Here is a 16,735-nt window from a genome sequence, read left to right as displayed (position 1 = left end):
ACAGAGAACAGCTTGGTAGTTGCCAGAGGTGGGAGTAGAGAATGGGAGAACCAGGTGAAAGAGGTCAAAAGGTAAAAAGAAAAAAAAAAAAAAAAAAAACATAGAAAGATAAAAATAAAATGTATGTAGAATAAATGACAGCAAAAGTCACGTGGGTTAAACAGTGTTCTACTGGCTTTGTATTGATTGGGAAGTGGTAAAAGTACTAATTTGTAGTAGATTTATTTAGTCAAGGATACATGTTGTAATTACAAGGAAAACCATGAAGAAATAGCATAAAAGGGCAAAACGAATGGGCTAATAGAGGGGGGAAATGAAAAACACACAAATTGGATGGGTTGCTACGATTATTCATTCATCTGAAATATGAAAACATGAACACCTCCTAAATACAGATTGCTAAAGCTATAATAGTTTTTTAAGCCACTTTATTGAGCTCACCTTAAATTCATTATTTCTAATCTTGACTACAACCCTGCAAAATAAGTGTTATTATCACTATTTTGCTGATAAAGAAAGTGGGCTCAGCAATATCGAATAATGTATCCAGGACCACACAACCAACTTTCAATCTAGTTAGGAAGCTACCACATAAACATATAGAAAACTACGCCATTACAAGTTATTGTAATGAGTCTGCAATACTAAGGAAAGTCTAGAGAAGATGGGGCCTGACATGGACCATAGCCTGTAAGCATGTGAAATACTATGGGAAATCCTATCCAGCTACATAAATAAGGAAAAAAATGCAGATTAAAAGCTGTAACTTTCCCCTACCAAATTAGCAAATATTTTTTTCAATATTCATCACTGAAGGCAACAAAGAAGGAAAACTAGAAAAAAATTACACCAAAACATGATCAGTAGATGCCTAGATATTGGGATATTTTTATTATATTCTGAATTTTCCTAGTGTCCCACAATAAGCACGTATTACCTTTACAATCAGAAAAGTAAACTTTAAAGAACTGAGTAGGCTTTGGATGCCGTGTGTGTACCTTCATCCCTTTACAGTATAAAGACAGAGTGGAATGGGAAGGTGTTGTGAGAGAGATAAGGAAGTGCAAACACAAAGGACTAATTTAGAAAGAGAAAAGTAATTATCACAAAGAAATGAGAACATGAGCAAAGAGTTAGCTACGAGGATTTTCATTTCTCCATTGCAGCACCAAACAAGAGCAAAAAGGACAGAAACTGTTTCAGTGTCCAAGAGATACAATGGAATACGTGAAACCATATTGTTGTAGTGTCCTTTTAAACATATTCAGAAAAGTTAAATTACAAAACAGCATAAACGCGATCCCATTTTGAAATTTCATTTACTGTATCTGTGGCAAGAGTCTGGAAGGCTACCCCAGTGTTTATTTCTCTGTGGCTGAGACGTGGGTGTTTTGTTTTGTTTTGTTTTGTTTTGGGGCTTCTCTTCGTTTTCTAAAGCAAAAATAGTTGCTTTTTCATTGTAAGTTGTTTAAGTATGTCACAGCAACACATGAAGTTGCATATCATTTTAAAGTGTGTTCCATCTTTCAGCTTTTTAATAAGGTTTAATCCATTTACCTAGGGCCCACAAAAATGGGATGGCTTTACAGCCTTTCCTTAGCTCTCCAGTCATTTTGAATGTTGGGAAAGAACAAAACATTCCCCCCACCCCGTCCCCCAGCCCCCCAGCCCCCCAGCCCCCCAAGCCCCCCAGCCCTCCGCAGAAAAACTCCTCTTCGCCAGCAGTCACAGGAGACTGACAGGCATCTACTTCCGGAAGGAGTCAGCCCTCCGAACCAGAAGAGAATGAGAGAAGGCGCGCAGCATTCTGGGAAGACCTACAGACGCCGGGTTAGGCGGGGCGAGGGTTGCTGGCTGTTGCCAGGGCAACTGGAAGCGATTGGCGGTTATCCGCGGTTTGAAGCTGTTAGGCAGTACAGTCCGGGATGCTCAGAGGTCATTTGGGATCAGCATGAGGGGCATGAGGGCCTTTCTAAGACAAGACTGTCCTCTCAGGAGGTCATCCAGTCGTGCCCGCGCCGGGGACACCTGCCCCCCCCGGGGGGGGAGGGGGGGCTCTGGGTCACGCCCTCCTGGAGAAGAAAGTAAGTGTGGCCCAGTGGCTCGTGTCACTTCTCTAAGTTTTCTTCTTCCTTGTAGAAAATTTAAGTTGATAATTCCAATATTACATTGCAATGTGTTCTAAGATCAAAGTAAATTTTTTTCAGGTAAGTAAAAAGAAAAAAGCCACCCGTCCTCCCCACTACCTAGCAGTGACTTCAATTTGTCAGGTATTACCTATCACTGTTTTCTCAGCCCAAATGTTTTTTACACAGTTGAGTTTATTTGGGGAAAATCATCTTGTACCCTGCTTTTTCATAAATATGCATAGGATGTAATCGTTGTTAAAATCTTAGCAACAGAGAAGGCTTTTAAAGACCTGAATGTAAATCTTGTTTTGTAGTGAATTGAAGAGACAGAGATGAAGCGGACGCAGCACATGAAGACAATTCTTTCAAGAAGTTTGGCTGTAAAGGAAAAGATAAAGGTCAGTAGCCAGAGACGAATGGCAAGGAAAAGAAAAAATTTAGGATTTTTCTTTAAGAAGAGGAGACGTAGTGGTGTTTATTAGTACAAGAGAAAAAAACAACAACAACAACTAGTAGTCAGAGGTTAAAGATACTGCCAACAAAGAGAATAACTGATTGAATGATTCTGTAAAGAAATAGGAGGAGATAAGATCCACACATCAAGTACATAAATAGCTTAGGAAATGAAACCTGGTAGGAAGATGTCAAAGGGGGTTGTGGATGTTTATAATTTTAAATCTATTATAAGTTGGCAAGAGTAAGGAAGATATTTCAAAATACATATATATGGCAAATAATATGTGTACTCAGTCACATTAGTAATATTATAAATGGAATATTAAATGCTTGTTACATTGGCAAAGATTGGGGAGCCTGGGTGGCTCAGTTGCTTGAGCATCCAACTTTGGCTCAGGTCATGATCTCACAGTTGCTGAGTTTGAGCCCACATCAGGCTCCCAGTCTGCTTCAGATCCTCTGTCCCCCTCACTCTCTGCCCCTCCCCTGCTCACACTCGCTCTCTCCAAAATGAATAAACATTTTTAAAAAAAGAGTATGCAAAAAAAAATTGGCAAAGATTAAAAAGAAAATACTATATGTGTTGGGCAAGGGCTCAGTTAAATAGGCACCCCCAGGCATTTTAGGACTCTGTATCCTTAAAACATATATATACTTTGACTAAGGAAGTGTACTTCTAGGAAGTTCTCAAAAGGAAGTAATCAAAACTGCACACATACTAAGCTGGATGGAGTTCATTTCAGCTTGTCCACCAATGAAAGGTGAAATGCATTATACCCATACTTCTTAGACATGGATAACATGGTTGCAAATAAGAGAAGTTCACTTATATTAGTTTCCTTAAAAGCATCTTCAGGTTTTATGGGGCTCCTGGGTGGCTCAGTCAGTTAAGCGTCCAACTTCGGCTCAGGTCATGATCTCACAGTTCATGGGTTTGAGCCCCACATCTGGCTCTATGCTGACAGCTCAGAGCCTGGAGCCCTGCTTCAGATCCTGTGTCGCCCTCTCTCTCTGCCCCTCCCCTGCTGGCACTTTCTCTCTCTCTCTCTCTCTCTCTCAAAAATGAATAAACATTGAAAGAAAAAAAGAGCATCTTCAGGTTTTATAGGAAGGGAATGTAGAGTTGCAGTCTGATTGATTACCCTGATACATATTCAGTGGGATGCCTTGAACCGTTAAAAATTATTTAGAAGACTATTTAATGATAAGAAAAGATATGTAAAGTACATTGTTAAGAGAGAAAAGTGGGTTATGAAAGCAGCGGTATGTAGGTTCTTACCACATGGTGGGTTTTTTGTTTTTTGCTATTCTGCTTTCTGCTTATCTGTATTCCACATGACAAATATATATTTTTCAGGACATATAAAATGTTGCTCTTTTATTTTTTCTAATGTTTATTTTTGAGAGAGAGAGAGACAGAGTGGGAGCTGGGGAAGGGCAGAGAGAGAGGGAGACACAGGATCCGAAGCAGGCTCCAGGCTCTGAGCTGTCAGCACAGCGCCCAATGTGGGGGCTCAAACTCATGAACTGTGAGATCATGACCCGAGCTGAAGTCAGACGCTTTACTGACTGAGCCACCCAGGCGCCCCATAATGTTGCTCTTTTAAAGGTGTGACTAACTTTGTAAGTGAGGAAGGAAGTTGGGGAAGTGCTCTCCCGATGACCTTGAGATAGATGATGGCTCTCTGTGAAATAGAAGATCAAAAGAAATTTGATACTCTAACAACCTGAGAGAACTATTTTTTAAATGTATCTTATAGATGCATATAATTTATCAATGCCCCCACCAGTCTCAGAAAAGATTGAGTGTGCTCAGAAAGAGATATATGCTATAATAGGAGAAAATGATAGGAAAAGGTAAAAGGTTATTGGAAAACAAAGAAAATAAAGGCAAGGGTATGTTAATACCCCCAAAATAATCATGCCAAAAGGTCCTATGTAATTGGTAGAGGCATGCTACCACAAATTAGTCTGAGGTCCCTAGCAACTAAAGCAAAACATAGTTCTAAGTTTCACATGGTCTGTAGGATTTTTTTTTAAGTTGTTTAAGAGAAGTAAGGGCGCCTGGGTGGCTCAGTTGGTTAAGCCTCCGACTTTGGCTCAGGTCATGATCTTGAGGCCCGTGAGTTCGAGCCCCACGTCAGGCTCTGTGCTGACAGCTCGGAGCCTGGAGCCTGCTTTGGATTCTGTGTCTCCCTCTCTCTTACCCTCCCCCGTTCATGCTGTGTCTCTCTCTGTCTCAAAAATAAATAAACGTTAGGGGCGCCTGGGTGGCTCAGTCGCCTAAGCGTCCGACTTCAGCTCAGGTCACGATCTCGCAGTTCGTGCATTCGAGCCCGGCGTCAGGCTCTGTGCTGACAGCTCAGAGCCTGGAGCCTGTTTCAGATTCTGTGTCTCCCTCTCTCTCTGACCCACCCCGTTCATGCTCTATCTCTCTGTCTCAAAAATAAATAAACGTTAAGAAAAAAATTTTTTTAAATAAACGTTAAAAAAAATTTTTTTTAAAAAGACAGAAGTATAGTTTGGTACAGAAACCTGAGAAAAATTCTTCCCAAGGTCCTGGTAAGGGAATAATATGAGATTCCTCTATTACTATTGTGTTTATTCTATTTTTATAGAATTTAGCAACATCAGAAAGGTTATATTCCTATTTATTAACTCAGTAATTACAAGCTCTTATTAAGTACAGTGAGAAATAGAAACACATGTAAGACAAAGTTTCTGCCCTCATTTATTGTGAAAGAATAACTATAACATAATTGCATGTTTATGATATTTAATGAAAAACTAGTAAGATGAATAGTTAGTATGATGAATACCAGAATAACTAACATGAGGAACTATAAATCAAGACAATGTTTGAAGCAAAAAAGTGAGATGGGATTCCTGCAATACACAGAAAGGCTTTCAACCAGTGGGATCACGTTTAACCTTTTGTAAAAGGGGATGGTACTCCCCTTTTACAAAAGAGGAAACAGGTTTACGGAGATCAGATAAATTGTCCAGGGTCACATGGCTGGTAAAGACAAGAGCCAGGATTTCAAGCCGATTCTGTCCCTTGAAAACCACCTTAACTACTACACTGTATGGGAGAGATAGCATTCAAATAGACTTTAAAGGGTAGAAAAGCTATGTCAGGCAGAGTTTGGGGAAAGATAATCTAGGTGAGAGGACAGCACTAAACAAATCAAAAAGGTTGGAATGCCTAGGGTATGTTTTGGATAACACAAACACCCCAGGAAAATGAGAGATGTATAGGTAAGCACTAGAAGAAAAAGACTAGGAAGGTTGGGACAGATATTTTAATTTTTGAGAATTAGTTTACCTGTAGTTTACCTGATAAAGGACTCAGGCCTCAGGGCCTGATAAAGCAAGAATTTTAAGCCCAGAGACCTTGAACCTGAAAATTCTATGTGAGGGCTCTGGATGGGGAATTCAAGGGACACTAGGTCTAGATTAGGGACTCACCCCACCCAGGTGAGGAAGGGGTCTAATGGCAAATAATAGAATCCTGTTACACATTCGCTGTATAACATTGGTCAGGTAATATAAGATCTTTGGGCCTCAATTCTTTATCTCTTAGAGAGAGGAGGAGGAAGGAGACTGTTAGACAAGCTGATCTCTTAATACCTCTTCTAGCACTAATATCCGGTGATCACATAGGCCACAGATTGCAAACTCACATGCCTAAACTAAGGATTAAGAGGATTTCATAAATGAGTAAATGAATTTGATGTAAGAAGAATAAGGAATGGTAGAGATTAGCGGTAGTTTAGATGTCTCATCTAAAACTCCAGGCAATTCTTGCATGAGTGAAGACTCCGTGTTGCCAGGTTTTCAAATTTTTTCTGAGATACAAGAACACCGTATTTGTAAGAATATTATACAGGACAAATAAAACCGGCCGGCTAGATACAGTCCCATGGGTCACTAATTTTCAACCTCTGCTACAGATAAAAGGCCCTAAACAAGAATGGTAAGTGTTTGAATGAAAAGAACTAAATATGAGGAAAGAGGAAAGAATCAAAGAGAATAATACCAATTTTTCCCCTAGGTAAGAAGGAGGAGGTGGTAACTAAATACTGAATACTAATAAATGCTAAAATCATCAGAAGGTTTGGAGAGAGTAGGTGCTTGACTCTGAGTTTTTTTAGCACAGGACAAACTTCTTGGTCATGGGTGTCCACTGCACACGAATCTAATTCAGCTGTTGAGTTTGAGAAATCTGTGGGATCATCTGGGCAAAGGGTGCAGGAAATGTAAGGGAGAGAGGATAAAACAGGAGTTAAAGATGTAAGATTCATTCCCTCAAAGTTTTATTAAACATGTAGCACCATATGTATTTGTTATTTCTTAAGACTATAAATTCTGTGAGGGCAGAAACCAAATATGTTTTTTCACCCCTTATCCAGCACCTAGCACAATATATAATACATGCTTAATGTATGTTGAACAGATTGATAAATACACCATGTGTTTCACTAGCATCCTGAGACACAGGGTTGAATTCGAAAATGTTCTCAAAGAAGCTTATAGGCTAGAAAGTAAGTCAAGTCTTATATTTAATTAATTAATCTAAGTTTGAAAGTAGTACCATTTAAAAAAAAAAGGTACCATGGGATTCAGAGACAAAAATTTTTAGAAGTTACACTGGGCTCTCATAATGGATAGTTAAGATCGGATCATGCAGATGTTGGAAAGAACTAATCAGAAGCATCTAAATTGAAGGTGCATATTTTTCTTCTGAAAGTAGTGTTTGCGACTGCCAAGATAGTGAATAGAAAAACAGTTTGAAGCCAAAACCTTGAGAATCACCCAAATGTAAAGAAGGTAAGGAAGAAGAACCAACAGAGTAAACACGGAAGAAGTCATCAGAAAACTAAGAGAGGCATCAGGAGAATGAGTTACATAGGAACCAAAAATCCACATTTCAAGCAAGACAGGTCCATCAGTATTTGTCAAATACTATAGAAACAGCAAGCCATGGAGGAGGATCGAAGGCCATTGGATGTAGTGATTAAGGAAATCATCAATGACTTCCAACTAAACAGTGTCTTTATAGTTGACCAATGATTAGAAGGGAGAGGAGCATGAAAGACCATAGAATTCAGAGGCTTTTGATTTGCTTAGGGAGGGAGGGAATGGAGTTACTCAACAGGGGGAAAATCTAGAAAAGAAGAGGACTGAGTTGCAAAAAAAAAAAAAAGGATAAATTCATGAACCAAGACTTTGGAGGATCTAAACAGTAATGAGATCAAGAAAAGAGAGAAGAGTCATTGTCAAGAATCAGCATTATAATTCTAACAAATATTGATAACAGAGATAATATTTTCCTTAATCTCTCAACATATTTTCCTAAGTAGTTACTTGGTTTCTTTTTACCCTTATGGCCCCAAAGTAACTTTTGATATGCTGAAAATAGTCTTAAAACTTTAACTTTGTAACATTTCTCTTTTTTTAATTTTTAAAGTTTATTTATTTAGAGAGAGGGGGTTGGGGGAGAGGCAGAGAGAGAGAGAGAGACCCAAGCAGTCTCTGCACTGTCAGTGACCAGCCAGACGCAGGGCTTGAACTCACGAACCATGAGATCATGACCTGAGTGGAAACCAAGAGTCAGATGCTTAACCAACTGAGCCACCCAATCGCACCTCAACTTTGTACTATTTTTTAATGCTTCCTTAAAATCCTCTTTTTATAAGTAAGTAGGTATTATAGTACATTATTCCTGCTTTTTTTTTTTTTTTTTTTTTTTTTTTTTTTTTGTTATTCCACATCCCTTCAAGAAACCACTTCTCCCCAGCTGTAGCTTGTGTAGTTCAAGTGGAACTGATTCCCAACTCCCCACCCTGCCCCTCCTCCTATACTTGATCCAGATCTGGCCAATGACAACCATCACTGATACTTTCACTAACCCTATAAGGAAAAAGACTCTCTTCATCTGATATTGGAGGTGCTGAAGACCATATAAGCATGGAGTAGACAGGCCACCTTTGCTACTAAATGGAAGCTTATTTAAAATTGAAGCTTAAAAAGCCAACCTGGAAGATAGAAACCAAATCCTGATGACATTATTTGAGCCCAGGGATCCAAACATGCCCAAAGACTATTTTGCCACTGGGCTTTTCAGTTAAATGAGCCAATAAACTCTCTTTTTAAAAAAAAAAAATTTTTTTTAATGTTTTTATTTTTGAGACAGAGAGAGACAGAGCAGGAACAGGGGAGGGGCAGAGAGAGAGGGAAACACAGAATCTGAAACAGGCTCCAGACTCTGCGCTGTCAGCACAGAGCCCGATGCGGGGCTCGAACTCACGGACCGTGAGATCATGACCTGAGCCGAAGTCTGACGCTTAACTGACTGAGCCACCCAGGCGCCCCCAATAAACTCTCTTTTATGCTTAAACTTGGGTTTTATCTGGACTTTTGTCATTTACTACTGAAAACATCCTAATACAGGTATATTTCATTAAGTCAACATTATTTCTGTTTCTTCTATGCCTTATTTTAAATTTGTTACTCTATAATGTACTTTGTAATAATACTCCACAGCTCTCACTAAGTTAATAAATTTAGTACAATCCCAATCTTAATCCCAATAGTATTTCAAGAGCTTTTTGTTGTTGTTGTTTGCCTGTTGTTGTTCTGCCTAGGCAGAATTACTCCAAAGTTCAGTGAGAGAAAAAACACTAAAATACCAAAAAAATAGGGGGATATAATCAGATACTGAAACATAAAGCAATAATAATAAACATAGGGTGGTAATAGAGTATGAGCAAACAGCCGTGTAACAGAATCCAAAGGCTGAGTATAATAGGAGTATTTGCCATGTTTAATATATGGTAAATCAAGTAAAGGTTAATTTGATAAAGTGTTTAATATTTAAGGACAATGAGCTAGATTTGGGGGAGAAAAATAACTAGATCTTTACCTTATTCATCATTCCGGAATAAATTCCAAATAGATTTATGACTTAAATGTGAAAATTGAAGCCAGATTCTCAATATATATTGGTTGACATATTACTGGCACAATCTTTAGCATTATCTGCTAAATTTTTAAATATTAATACCTTTTGACACAACTTTTCAATTCTAGAAATTTATCCGGTAGAAACAAAATGTATATATATACATAAGTATGGATAATAGAGCACTGGAATATCAAAAATATTACCCACATGTGGAATAATTAAGTTATGGAGTATCTATATCATGCAATCTCAGAGGGGCAATATCACAACCAAGGAGATGAAAATTGGTTCTTGGCAGGAGGTGGGGGACAAAAAAAAACCTATTTTTTATGCATAAAGCACAAATATGCCTGACATATATAGATATACAGTATATATGTGGTATTGAAATTTCATGGAGGGAATGATTAAGAAAAAAATGTATAAACAGGCTTCTTGGGAAAATAATGGGGGGGGGGGAAGACTGAAAAAAAACTCATTTATATAATTCATTACTATGCAACTGTAAAAAAGAATGAGGTAGATATATATTGACAAAAGAGGATGCCCAAGATGCATGAGGTTTTAAAAAAACAAAAACTGTAGATAGTCTTGTGGTCAGAAAGGGCTTCTTAAACATGACTCCAAAGCCCAATACTATTAAACTTTAGGTTAAACTACACAAAATTAAAAATTATTGCATGGTAAAAACCCTGCCCACCCACCCCGCTACACACACACACACACACACACACACACACACACACCTACACGCACATTTATAGTTAAAGTTGAAACAACAACCCAAGAGAAAATATTTGCAAAATACATGACACAAGCGTATGTTATTAATATACAAAGATCTCTTACATGTCAGTAAAAAGCTTTAACACCCTAACCACACCTGGTACAGAACATGAACAAGCAAATCACACACACACACAAACACACACACCAAATAAGCATAGAAAAATATTTTTATTCTTGCTAGTTAAGAAATATAAATAATCCCAACAATGAGATAACATGTTTTCATTGGATTAGCCAAGTTTACAAAAGGTGCTATTAGCAGAGATAGGAGATAGGGCTCTGTCAGAGTATAAAGAGGGTCAGCCCTTCTGAATTACAGTTTGGCAACCTGTATCAAAATGTTAAATATGCATACCTTTGAATCAGCAATGATACTTCTAAGAATATATCCAAAGGTGGTAATCAAACCAGAAAAGATACATGTGCAAGAATGTTTATTACAACATTGGTTAAAAATTGAGACCAACTTAAAGTTTTATAAATAAGAGTCTAAATGTACTTTTGAGTGAAAGGACCTTGTTACAAAGCATCATGTTCATTTTTTTATGTTTGTTTATTTTTGAGAGAGAGAGAAAGAGTAGCCAGAACATGGTCTGGAAAGGGAGGCATCAACTCTGGGTGGAGTGTGTCCCCTGGGAAGTCCATGGACTTCTCACCATCTAGAGGGGTACAGCTAGAGGAGGGTCAGAGCAGGGGCCCCTTGCCTGGGTCCGAGGACAATACTGCAGTAGAATTTCCCATAGTCTTGGATTTGCTGATCACATCCCCAAGATATTATTAAACACATTTCTTTGGGAGTGCCTGGGTGGCTCAGTCGTTAAGCTTCCAACTTCAGCTCAGGTCATGATCTCACGGTAATTGAGTTCGAGCCCAACGTCAGTCTCTGTGCTGACAGCTCAGAGCCTGGAGTCTCCTTCAGATTCTGTGTCTCCCTCTCTCTCTGCCCCTCCCCTGCTGGTACCCTGTCTCTCTCTCTCTCAAAAATAAATAAACATTAAACACACACACACACACACACACACACACATTTCTTTGTTCCCTCTATTTCCTGTGAATTGATACTTAAATCTAGGAGCACAATCAGATTCAGGTCCAATGTCTTTGGCAAGAATATTTTATAGGTGAGTGGTGTGTACATACATCAGGAGATCATGACCTGAGCAGAAATCGAGAGTCGACACTTAACCAACTGAGCCACCCAGGTGCCCCTCATCTTTGACACAATGCTCTAAGTTTTTGCTAACTTCCTTGCTTTCTAAATGACAAGTTGCTCCAGACTCATCTTCAACATTTCCTGCAGCAGACCTGGAATCAGCCACTTCTCCAAGGAACACTGGTTCTTTTCAATGGGAAATGGTATTTTAGAGGCCACAATCTGGTAAGGGTGTTTATTGCTACTGGGTGGTTGGTTTATGGTTTCTAGACCTTTCTAGTGGGTGGAGCTAAGAAATGTGGTGTTCTAAAGATATAACACATATGTCCAATTCAAAATCAGAACTACCTTCATCAGTCTCACATCTGTATCTCCTTTTCCCCATGCCTAAAATCCACATAATTACTCATTTGCTTTATCCCACCATATAAAAACAACTCTCAGAATACAGTCTTGGCACTACAACCACAATATGATTAACTGAAAGCAGTTTGGGGTTTTTGTTGTTGTTTTGGGGGTATGGGAGCCTTTTGGTAAGTCTTTTTGGCATTAGGGTATATTTCAATAAGGATGTGTAGTATATTACTGTGTTTTAAAGTCACTTAGAGAGGGTCCACATGTGTGGTTATGCCACCAACTCAATACAGTTAGGTTAATTTGTTTAATCTTGATTTTAGTTTTTAGAGATTGCATTTTTAATGTAGCTTTGTTTTACAACTCATATAAAATATTTACGTGGTTCTAAAGTCAAGTCTATAAAACAAGAACTATCAGAGAAAAATCTAGCTTCTACCCCATCCTTCCTGTCTTATCCTTCCCTCACTATGTAAATAACCATTTATTTTTATTATTTATCCTTCCATGTTTTTAGATACATAAGCAATTAAAATCTCCTTTTAAAAATAAATTATAGCATACTGTGCACTCAATTCACGCATTGACAGTGTACAATTTAATGATTTTTAGTATATTCACAAAGTTATACAACATCGCCACAAGTTTGGAACATTTTCATAACCCCAAGACACCCTTTATGCCTAGTCACCCCTTATCAATCCCCCAATCCTCCCTAGCCTTAGGCAACCACTAATCTGCTCTCTGTCTCTATAGACTTGCCTATTCTGAATATTTCATATAAATGGAATGCTATGATACGTGGTCTTTGTGTCTGGCTTTTTTTATTTACAAAATGTTTTCAAGACTCATTCATGTTGTATATGTAGCAGTACTTCATTGCTTTCTATTGCCAAATATATTCCATTATATGGGTGTAACACATATTATTTATCCATTCATCAGTTGGTAGACATTTGGGTTGTTTCCTTTTTTTGGCTATTGTGAATAATGCTGCTATGAACATTTGTGTACCAGTTATTGTGTAGGGTAGACTTACATTTTCATTTCTCTTGAGTGGTAGCTGGGTCATATAGTATCTCCATGTTTAACTTTTTTAAAAAAATTTTTTCATGTTTATTTGTTTTTGAGAGAGAGATACACACAGTGTGGGTGGGGGAGGGGGAGAGAGAGAGGGAGACACAGAATCCGAAGCAGGCTCCAGGCTCTGAACTGTCAGCACAGAGCCCCACACAGGGCTCAAACCCATGAACCGCGAGATCGTGACCTGAGCTGAAGTCCAACGCTTAACTGACTGAGCCACTCAGGTGCCCCATCCACGTTTAACATTTTGAAGAGCTGTCAAACCGTTTTTCAAAGCAGCTGCACCATTTTACATCCACCCCCAGCAATGTGACTTCCAATTTCTCCACATTCTTGCCACCACTTGTTACTGTCCATTCTTTTTTATGATAGCCATCTTAGTGGGAGTGAGGTGATATCTCATTGTGGGTTTGATTTGCATTTCCCTAATACTAATGATGTAGAGCATCTTTTCATGTGCTTATTTGCCATTTGTATATCTTCTTAGAGAAATAATCTGTTAAAATCCTTCACCCATGTATCAATTGGGTTGTCTTTCAGCTGTTATTTTTTTTAATGTTTATTTATTATTTTTGAGAGAGAGACAGAGTGTGAGCAGGGGACGGGCAGAGAGAGAGGGAGACACAGAGTCCGAAGCAGACTCCAGGCTCTGAGCTGTCAGCGCAGAGCCCGATGCAGGGCTCGAATCCACAAATGAGATCATGACCTGAGCCAAAGTTGGACGTTTAACCAACTGAGCCACCCAGGCGCCCCAGTTCTTTTTTATTCTATATGATTATCCATTTGATGTACAGTTCAGTTCCTTTATTTCTGTTTGTATTCAGTTTTAGGATTTCTCCCCAAACTTGTTGATTTTACTTTATTTTATAAATGTTAGATATTTACATGGTTCCAAAAGTCAAAGCTATATACAAATGCTTATCCAGAGAAGTGTCATTCTCTCCTGTAGGCAAATGTCATTAGTTTCCAGTTTGTTCTTCCAATGTATATTTTAGTAAAAATGAACAGATATATGTATATTATTTCCCCTTATTTCTTACCCAGAAAGTAGCGTATGATATATATTCTCTTTTGCTCTTTACTTTTCTCACTGAGCAGTAAATCCTGAAAATCACTCCATAAAAGCTGCCTAGTACTTTATTATGTGTACATGACTTTATTGTGTATTCAGTCTCCTATGTATACAGATTTAGATAATCTCCAACACTTTTCAGTTACAAATACATTGCCCTGTATAATCCACATGTGTAATTTGGTACTATTTGGAGATCTTTCTTCAGGATAAATTCCTGCAGAATTTGGTAAAAGGGTAAATTCACAGATATTGCCAAATTCTCTTCTGTAGGGATTATATCATTTGGCAATCATTCCAGCAATAGATGAGAATTCCTGTTTTTCCACAACCTAACCAAGAGAGTTCACAGCTTTTTTAAACCACTGATAATACTCATTAAAAAAAAAATAGTCATAACCATCATTCATGCCTATCTATATTTCCTGAAATTGGTGCTTTTCCCAAAATAATTTTAGGTGGAAGTCCATAGAACTATAAGCACCCTTCACGTTTATGGTTTTCATTATGTGGATTTTCTATTTGGACTTTGCTGCCCTCCCCCCTTTTTTGGCAGCTATGCTTTGGAACAATGTGTTTGGGAACTTGAAAAAAGCACGGTGCATCCCTAAAACCTGTAGCTGGTCTGTCACCCAGGAGCAGGCTGCAGCAGAAATATTATGCCCTGGGGATAACCAAATTTATATCCATGCACCTCTGTCATTATCATTGTCTTAAAGACTGGTGTTGTGTTTATCTTCCCCCCAGAGTGTATCTTTGTTTCATTCACATATTTTCATCCCACAAGAAAAAAATTTTCTGCCTTTGTTAACTTTAGCACAAAGAAACAAGGAAAAGCTAAACCTCTGGGTGTGAAACTGAACATCACGAAGAGATGTATGCAAGGAGAAGACAGCAGATACCAGAGGCTCAACGATGTCGTGTGAATAGAGGGCATATGCCTTTAACCCTCACTTTGTTCTCACCATCGTCAGAATCCCAGGCAGGAAAGAGCACATGGGCCAAGATTGTGTAACCAGCCCTATGGCACAGCTTCCCTTTAAAGGAATCAAGCAACTCACCAATGTGTTCCTCTTCCACCTCCTCAAAGCCCACTTGCCTGGCTGGCTGTCAAGGTTGGGCCTCCAAGCCATCAACCCATGGAGGGTGGAAAAAACCACCCTACTAACTCTAACACTTCATCCAACCACATTTCCCCACTTATACTACAAGTCTACTCTTTCCTTTGCTCATTCTCTTACCCTTCACCCCTCCTTCCCGTGGCCACTTCACTGATCATCCACGAGTACTTCAACAAGTCCTTCGTAGTCCTCTCCTTCCCCAGCCTGACAGAGGCTGCATGGCATATTAGAAACAGCACGGGCGTTGGACTATAAAAGGGTAGGTTTGACTCTTGGCTCTGTATTAATGAGCTTTATGACCTTGAACACATTATTATGAGACTTCTAGGCCTTAGATTCCTTGTTTTCTATCCATCTTCTAATCTGTGCTTCCTCACTTTTAAAAATAAATGATTTTAGGGGCGCCTGGGTGGCTCAGTTGGCTAAGCGTCCAACTTCAGCTCAGGTCATGATCTTGTGGTTCATGAGTTTGAGCCCTGTGTCAGGCTTTGTGCTGACAGCTCAGAGCCTGGAGCCTGCTTCAGATTCTGTGTCTCCCTCTCTCTCTGCCCCTCCCCTACTCAGGCTCTGTCTCTCTTTCTCTCAAAAATAAATAAACATGAAAAAAATTTTAATTAAAATTAAAAAAATAAAAGATGAAATAAAGGATTGTAAAAGTCTTTTCCAATACTAAAATTCTGTTTTTAATAGGAAAAAATAAACAGATGTATATTAAAGGCCTATTATGTACAGAAAAGGTCACATATTTCTTTAGGTCAACCAGATTAAATTAAAACCTACTGAAAAAATAATCTTTAGGTATTCTTTTTCTTCCTTCGCACATTATTGCCAATGGTGTCACTGTATATATGATCAAAGGGAGTAGTGAGTGACAATCATTCCTGTACATAACAGCCTTGGAGGCTTTTTTCATATATGTGTATATATGTGTAATTAAATAATATTTATGCCTCAAAAATTCTATTTCAATGCTTCCTTATTCTCTAAAACTGTACTAATATGGTGTGGCCATGTGTGGCCACTAAGAACTTGAAATGTGGCTAGTCTGAATTAAGAATGTGCTCTAAGTATAATCTCCACTCTAGATTTCTGTGACTTAATTTGACAAAAAAAAAAATGTCATTGACATTTTTATATCGATTACATGTTGAAATAATGATATTTTTGATATATTAGATTATATAAAATATATCATTAAAATTAATTTTACCTTTTCCTTTTACCTTTTTTGATACGGTTATTGGAATTTCCTAAATGGCTCACATTATATTCCCATTGAACAAGACTGCTCTAAACAAATGAGATGCCTACATAACATTAATCATCTCTAAGACAAGATTATCACTAACTTGTAGTAAATTTAATTTACTAAGGAATATGGGAGCTTTTTCCTGTGCATAGTCTCTGGGGAGTAAAATCAATACCCGCTCCTAGTGACTTGTGCATTTTAATTTTTGGAGTGATCCTGAGATCACTAGATACCAGCCGCTATCTGGTAAAGACTGACTGTCATACTCAACAGTGTGGCCTCATCCCAAGGAGTCAGTAAAAGATCGGGCTGGGGTGATCACAGCTAGATCAGCTTCGCTGTCTAGGAAATTCGTATCATTA

The 16,735-nt window shown here is 38.4% G+C and overlaps 1 long non-coding RNA gene across 1 annotated transcript; it reads left to right on the top strand.

Moving 5' to 3' along the window:
* Nucleotides 1-2,279: 2,279 nt before the first annotated feature.
* On the top strand, nucleotides 2,280-15,459 carry LOC123590755. The gene is made up of 3 exons (XR_006708960.1): nucleotides 2,280-2,527; nucleotides 11,609-11,719; nucleotides 14,821-15,459. It is a non-coding gene; the product is annotated as an uncharacterized LOC123590755 (long non-coding RNA).
* Nucleotides 15,460-16,735: the final 1,276 nt, after the last annotated feature.

This window comes from Leopardus geoffroyi, chromosome B4, assembly GCF_018350155.1.
Source record: "Leopardus geoffroyi isolate Oge1 chromosome B4, O.geoffroyi_Oge1_pat1.0, whole genome shotgun sequence".
Classification (NCBI taxonomy): domain Eukaryota; kingdom Metazoa; phylum Chordata; class Mammalia; order Carnivora; family Felidae; genus Leopardus; species Leopardus geoffroyi.
This window is presented reverse-complemented; position numbering and strand designations above follow the sequence as displayed.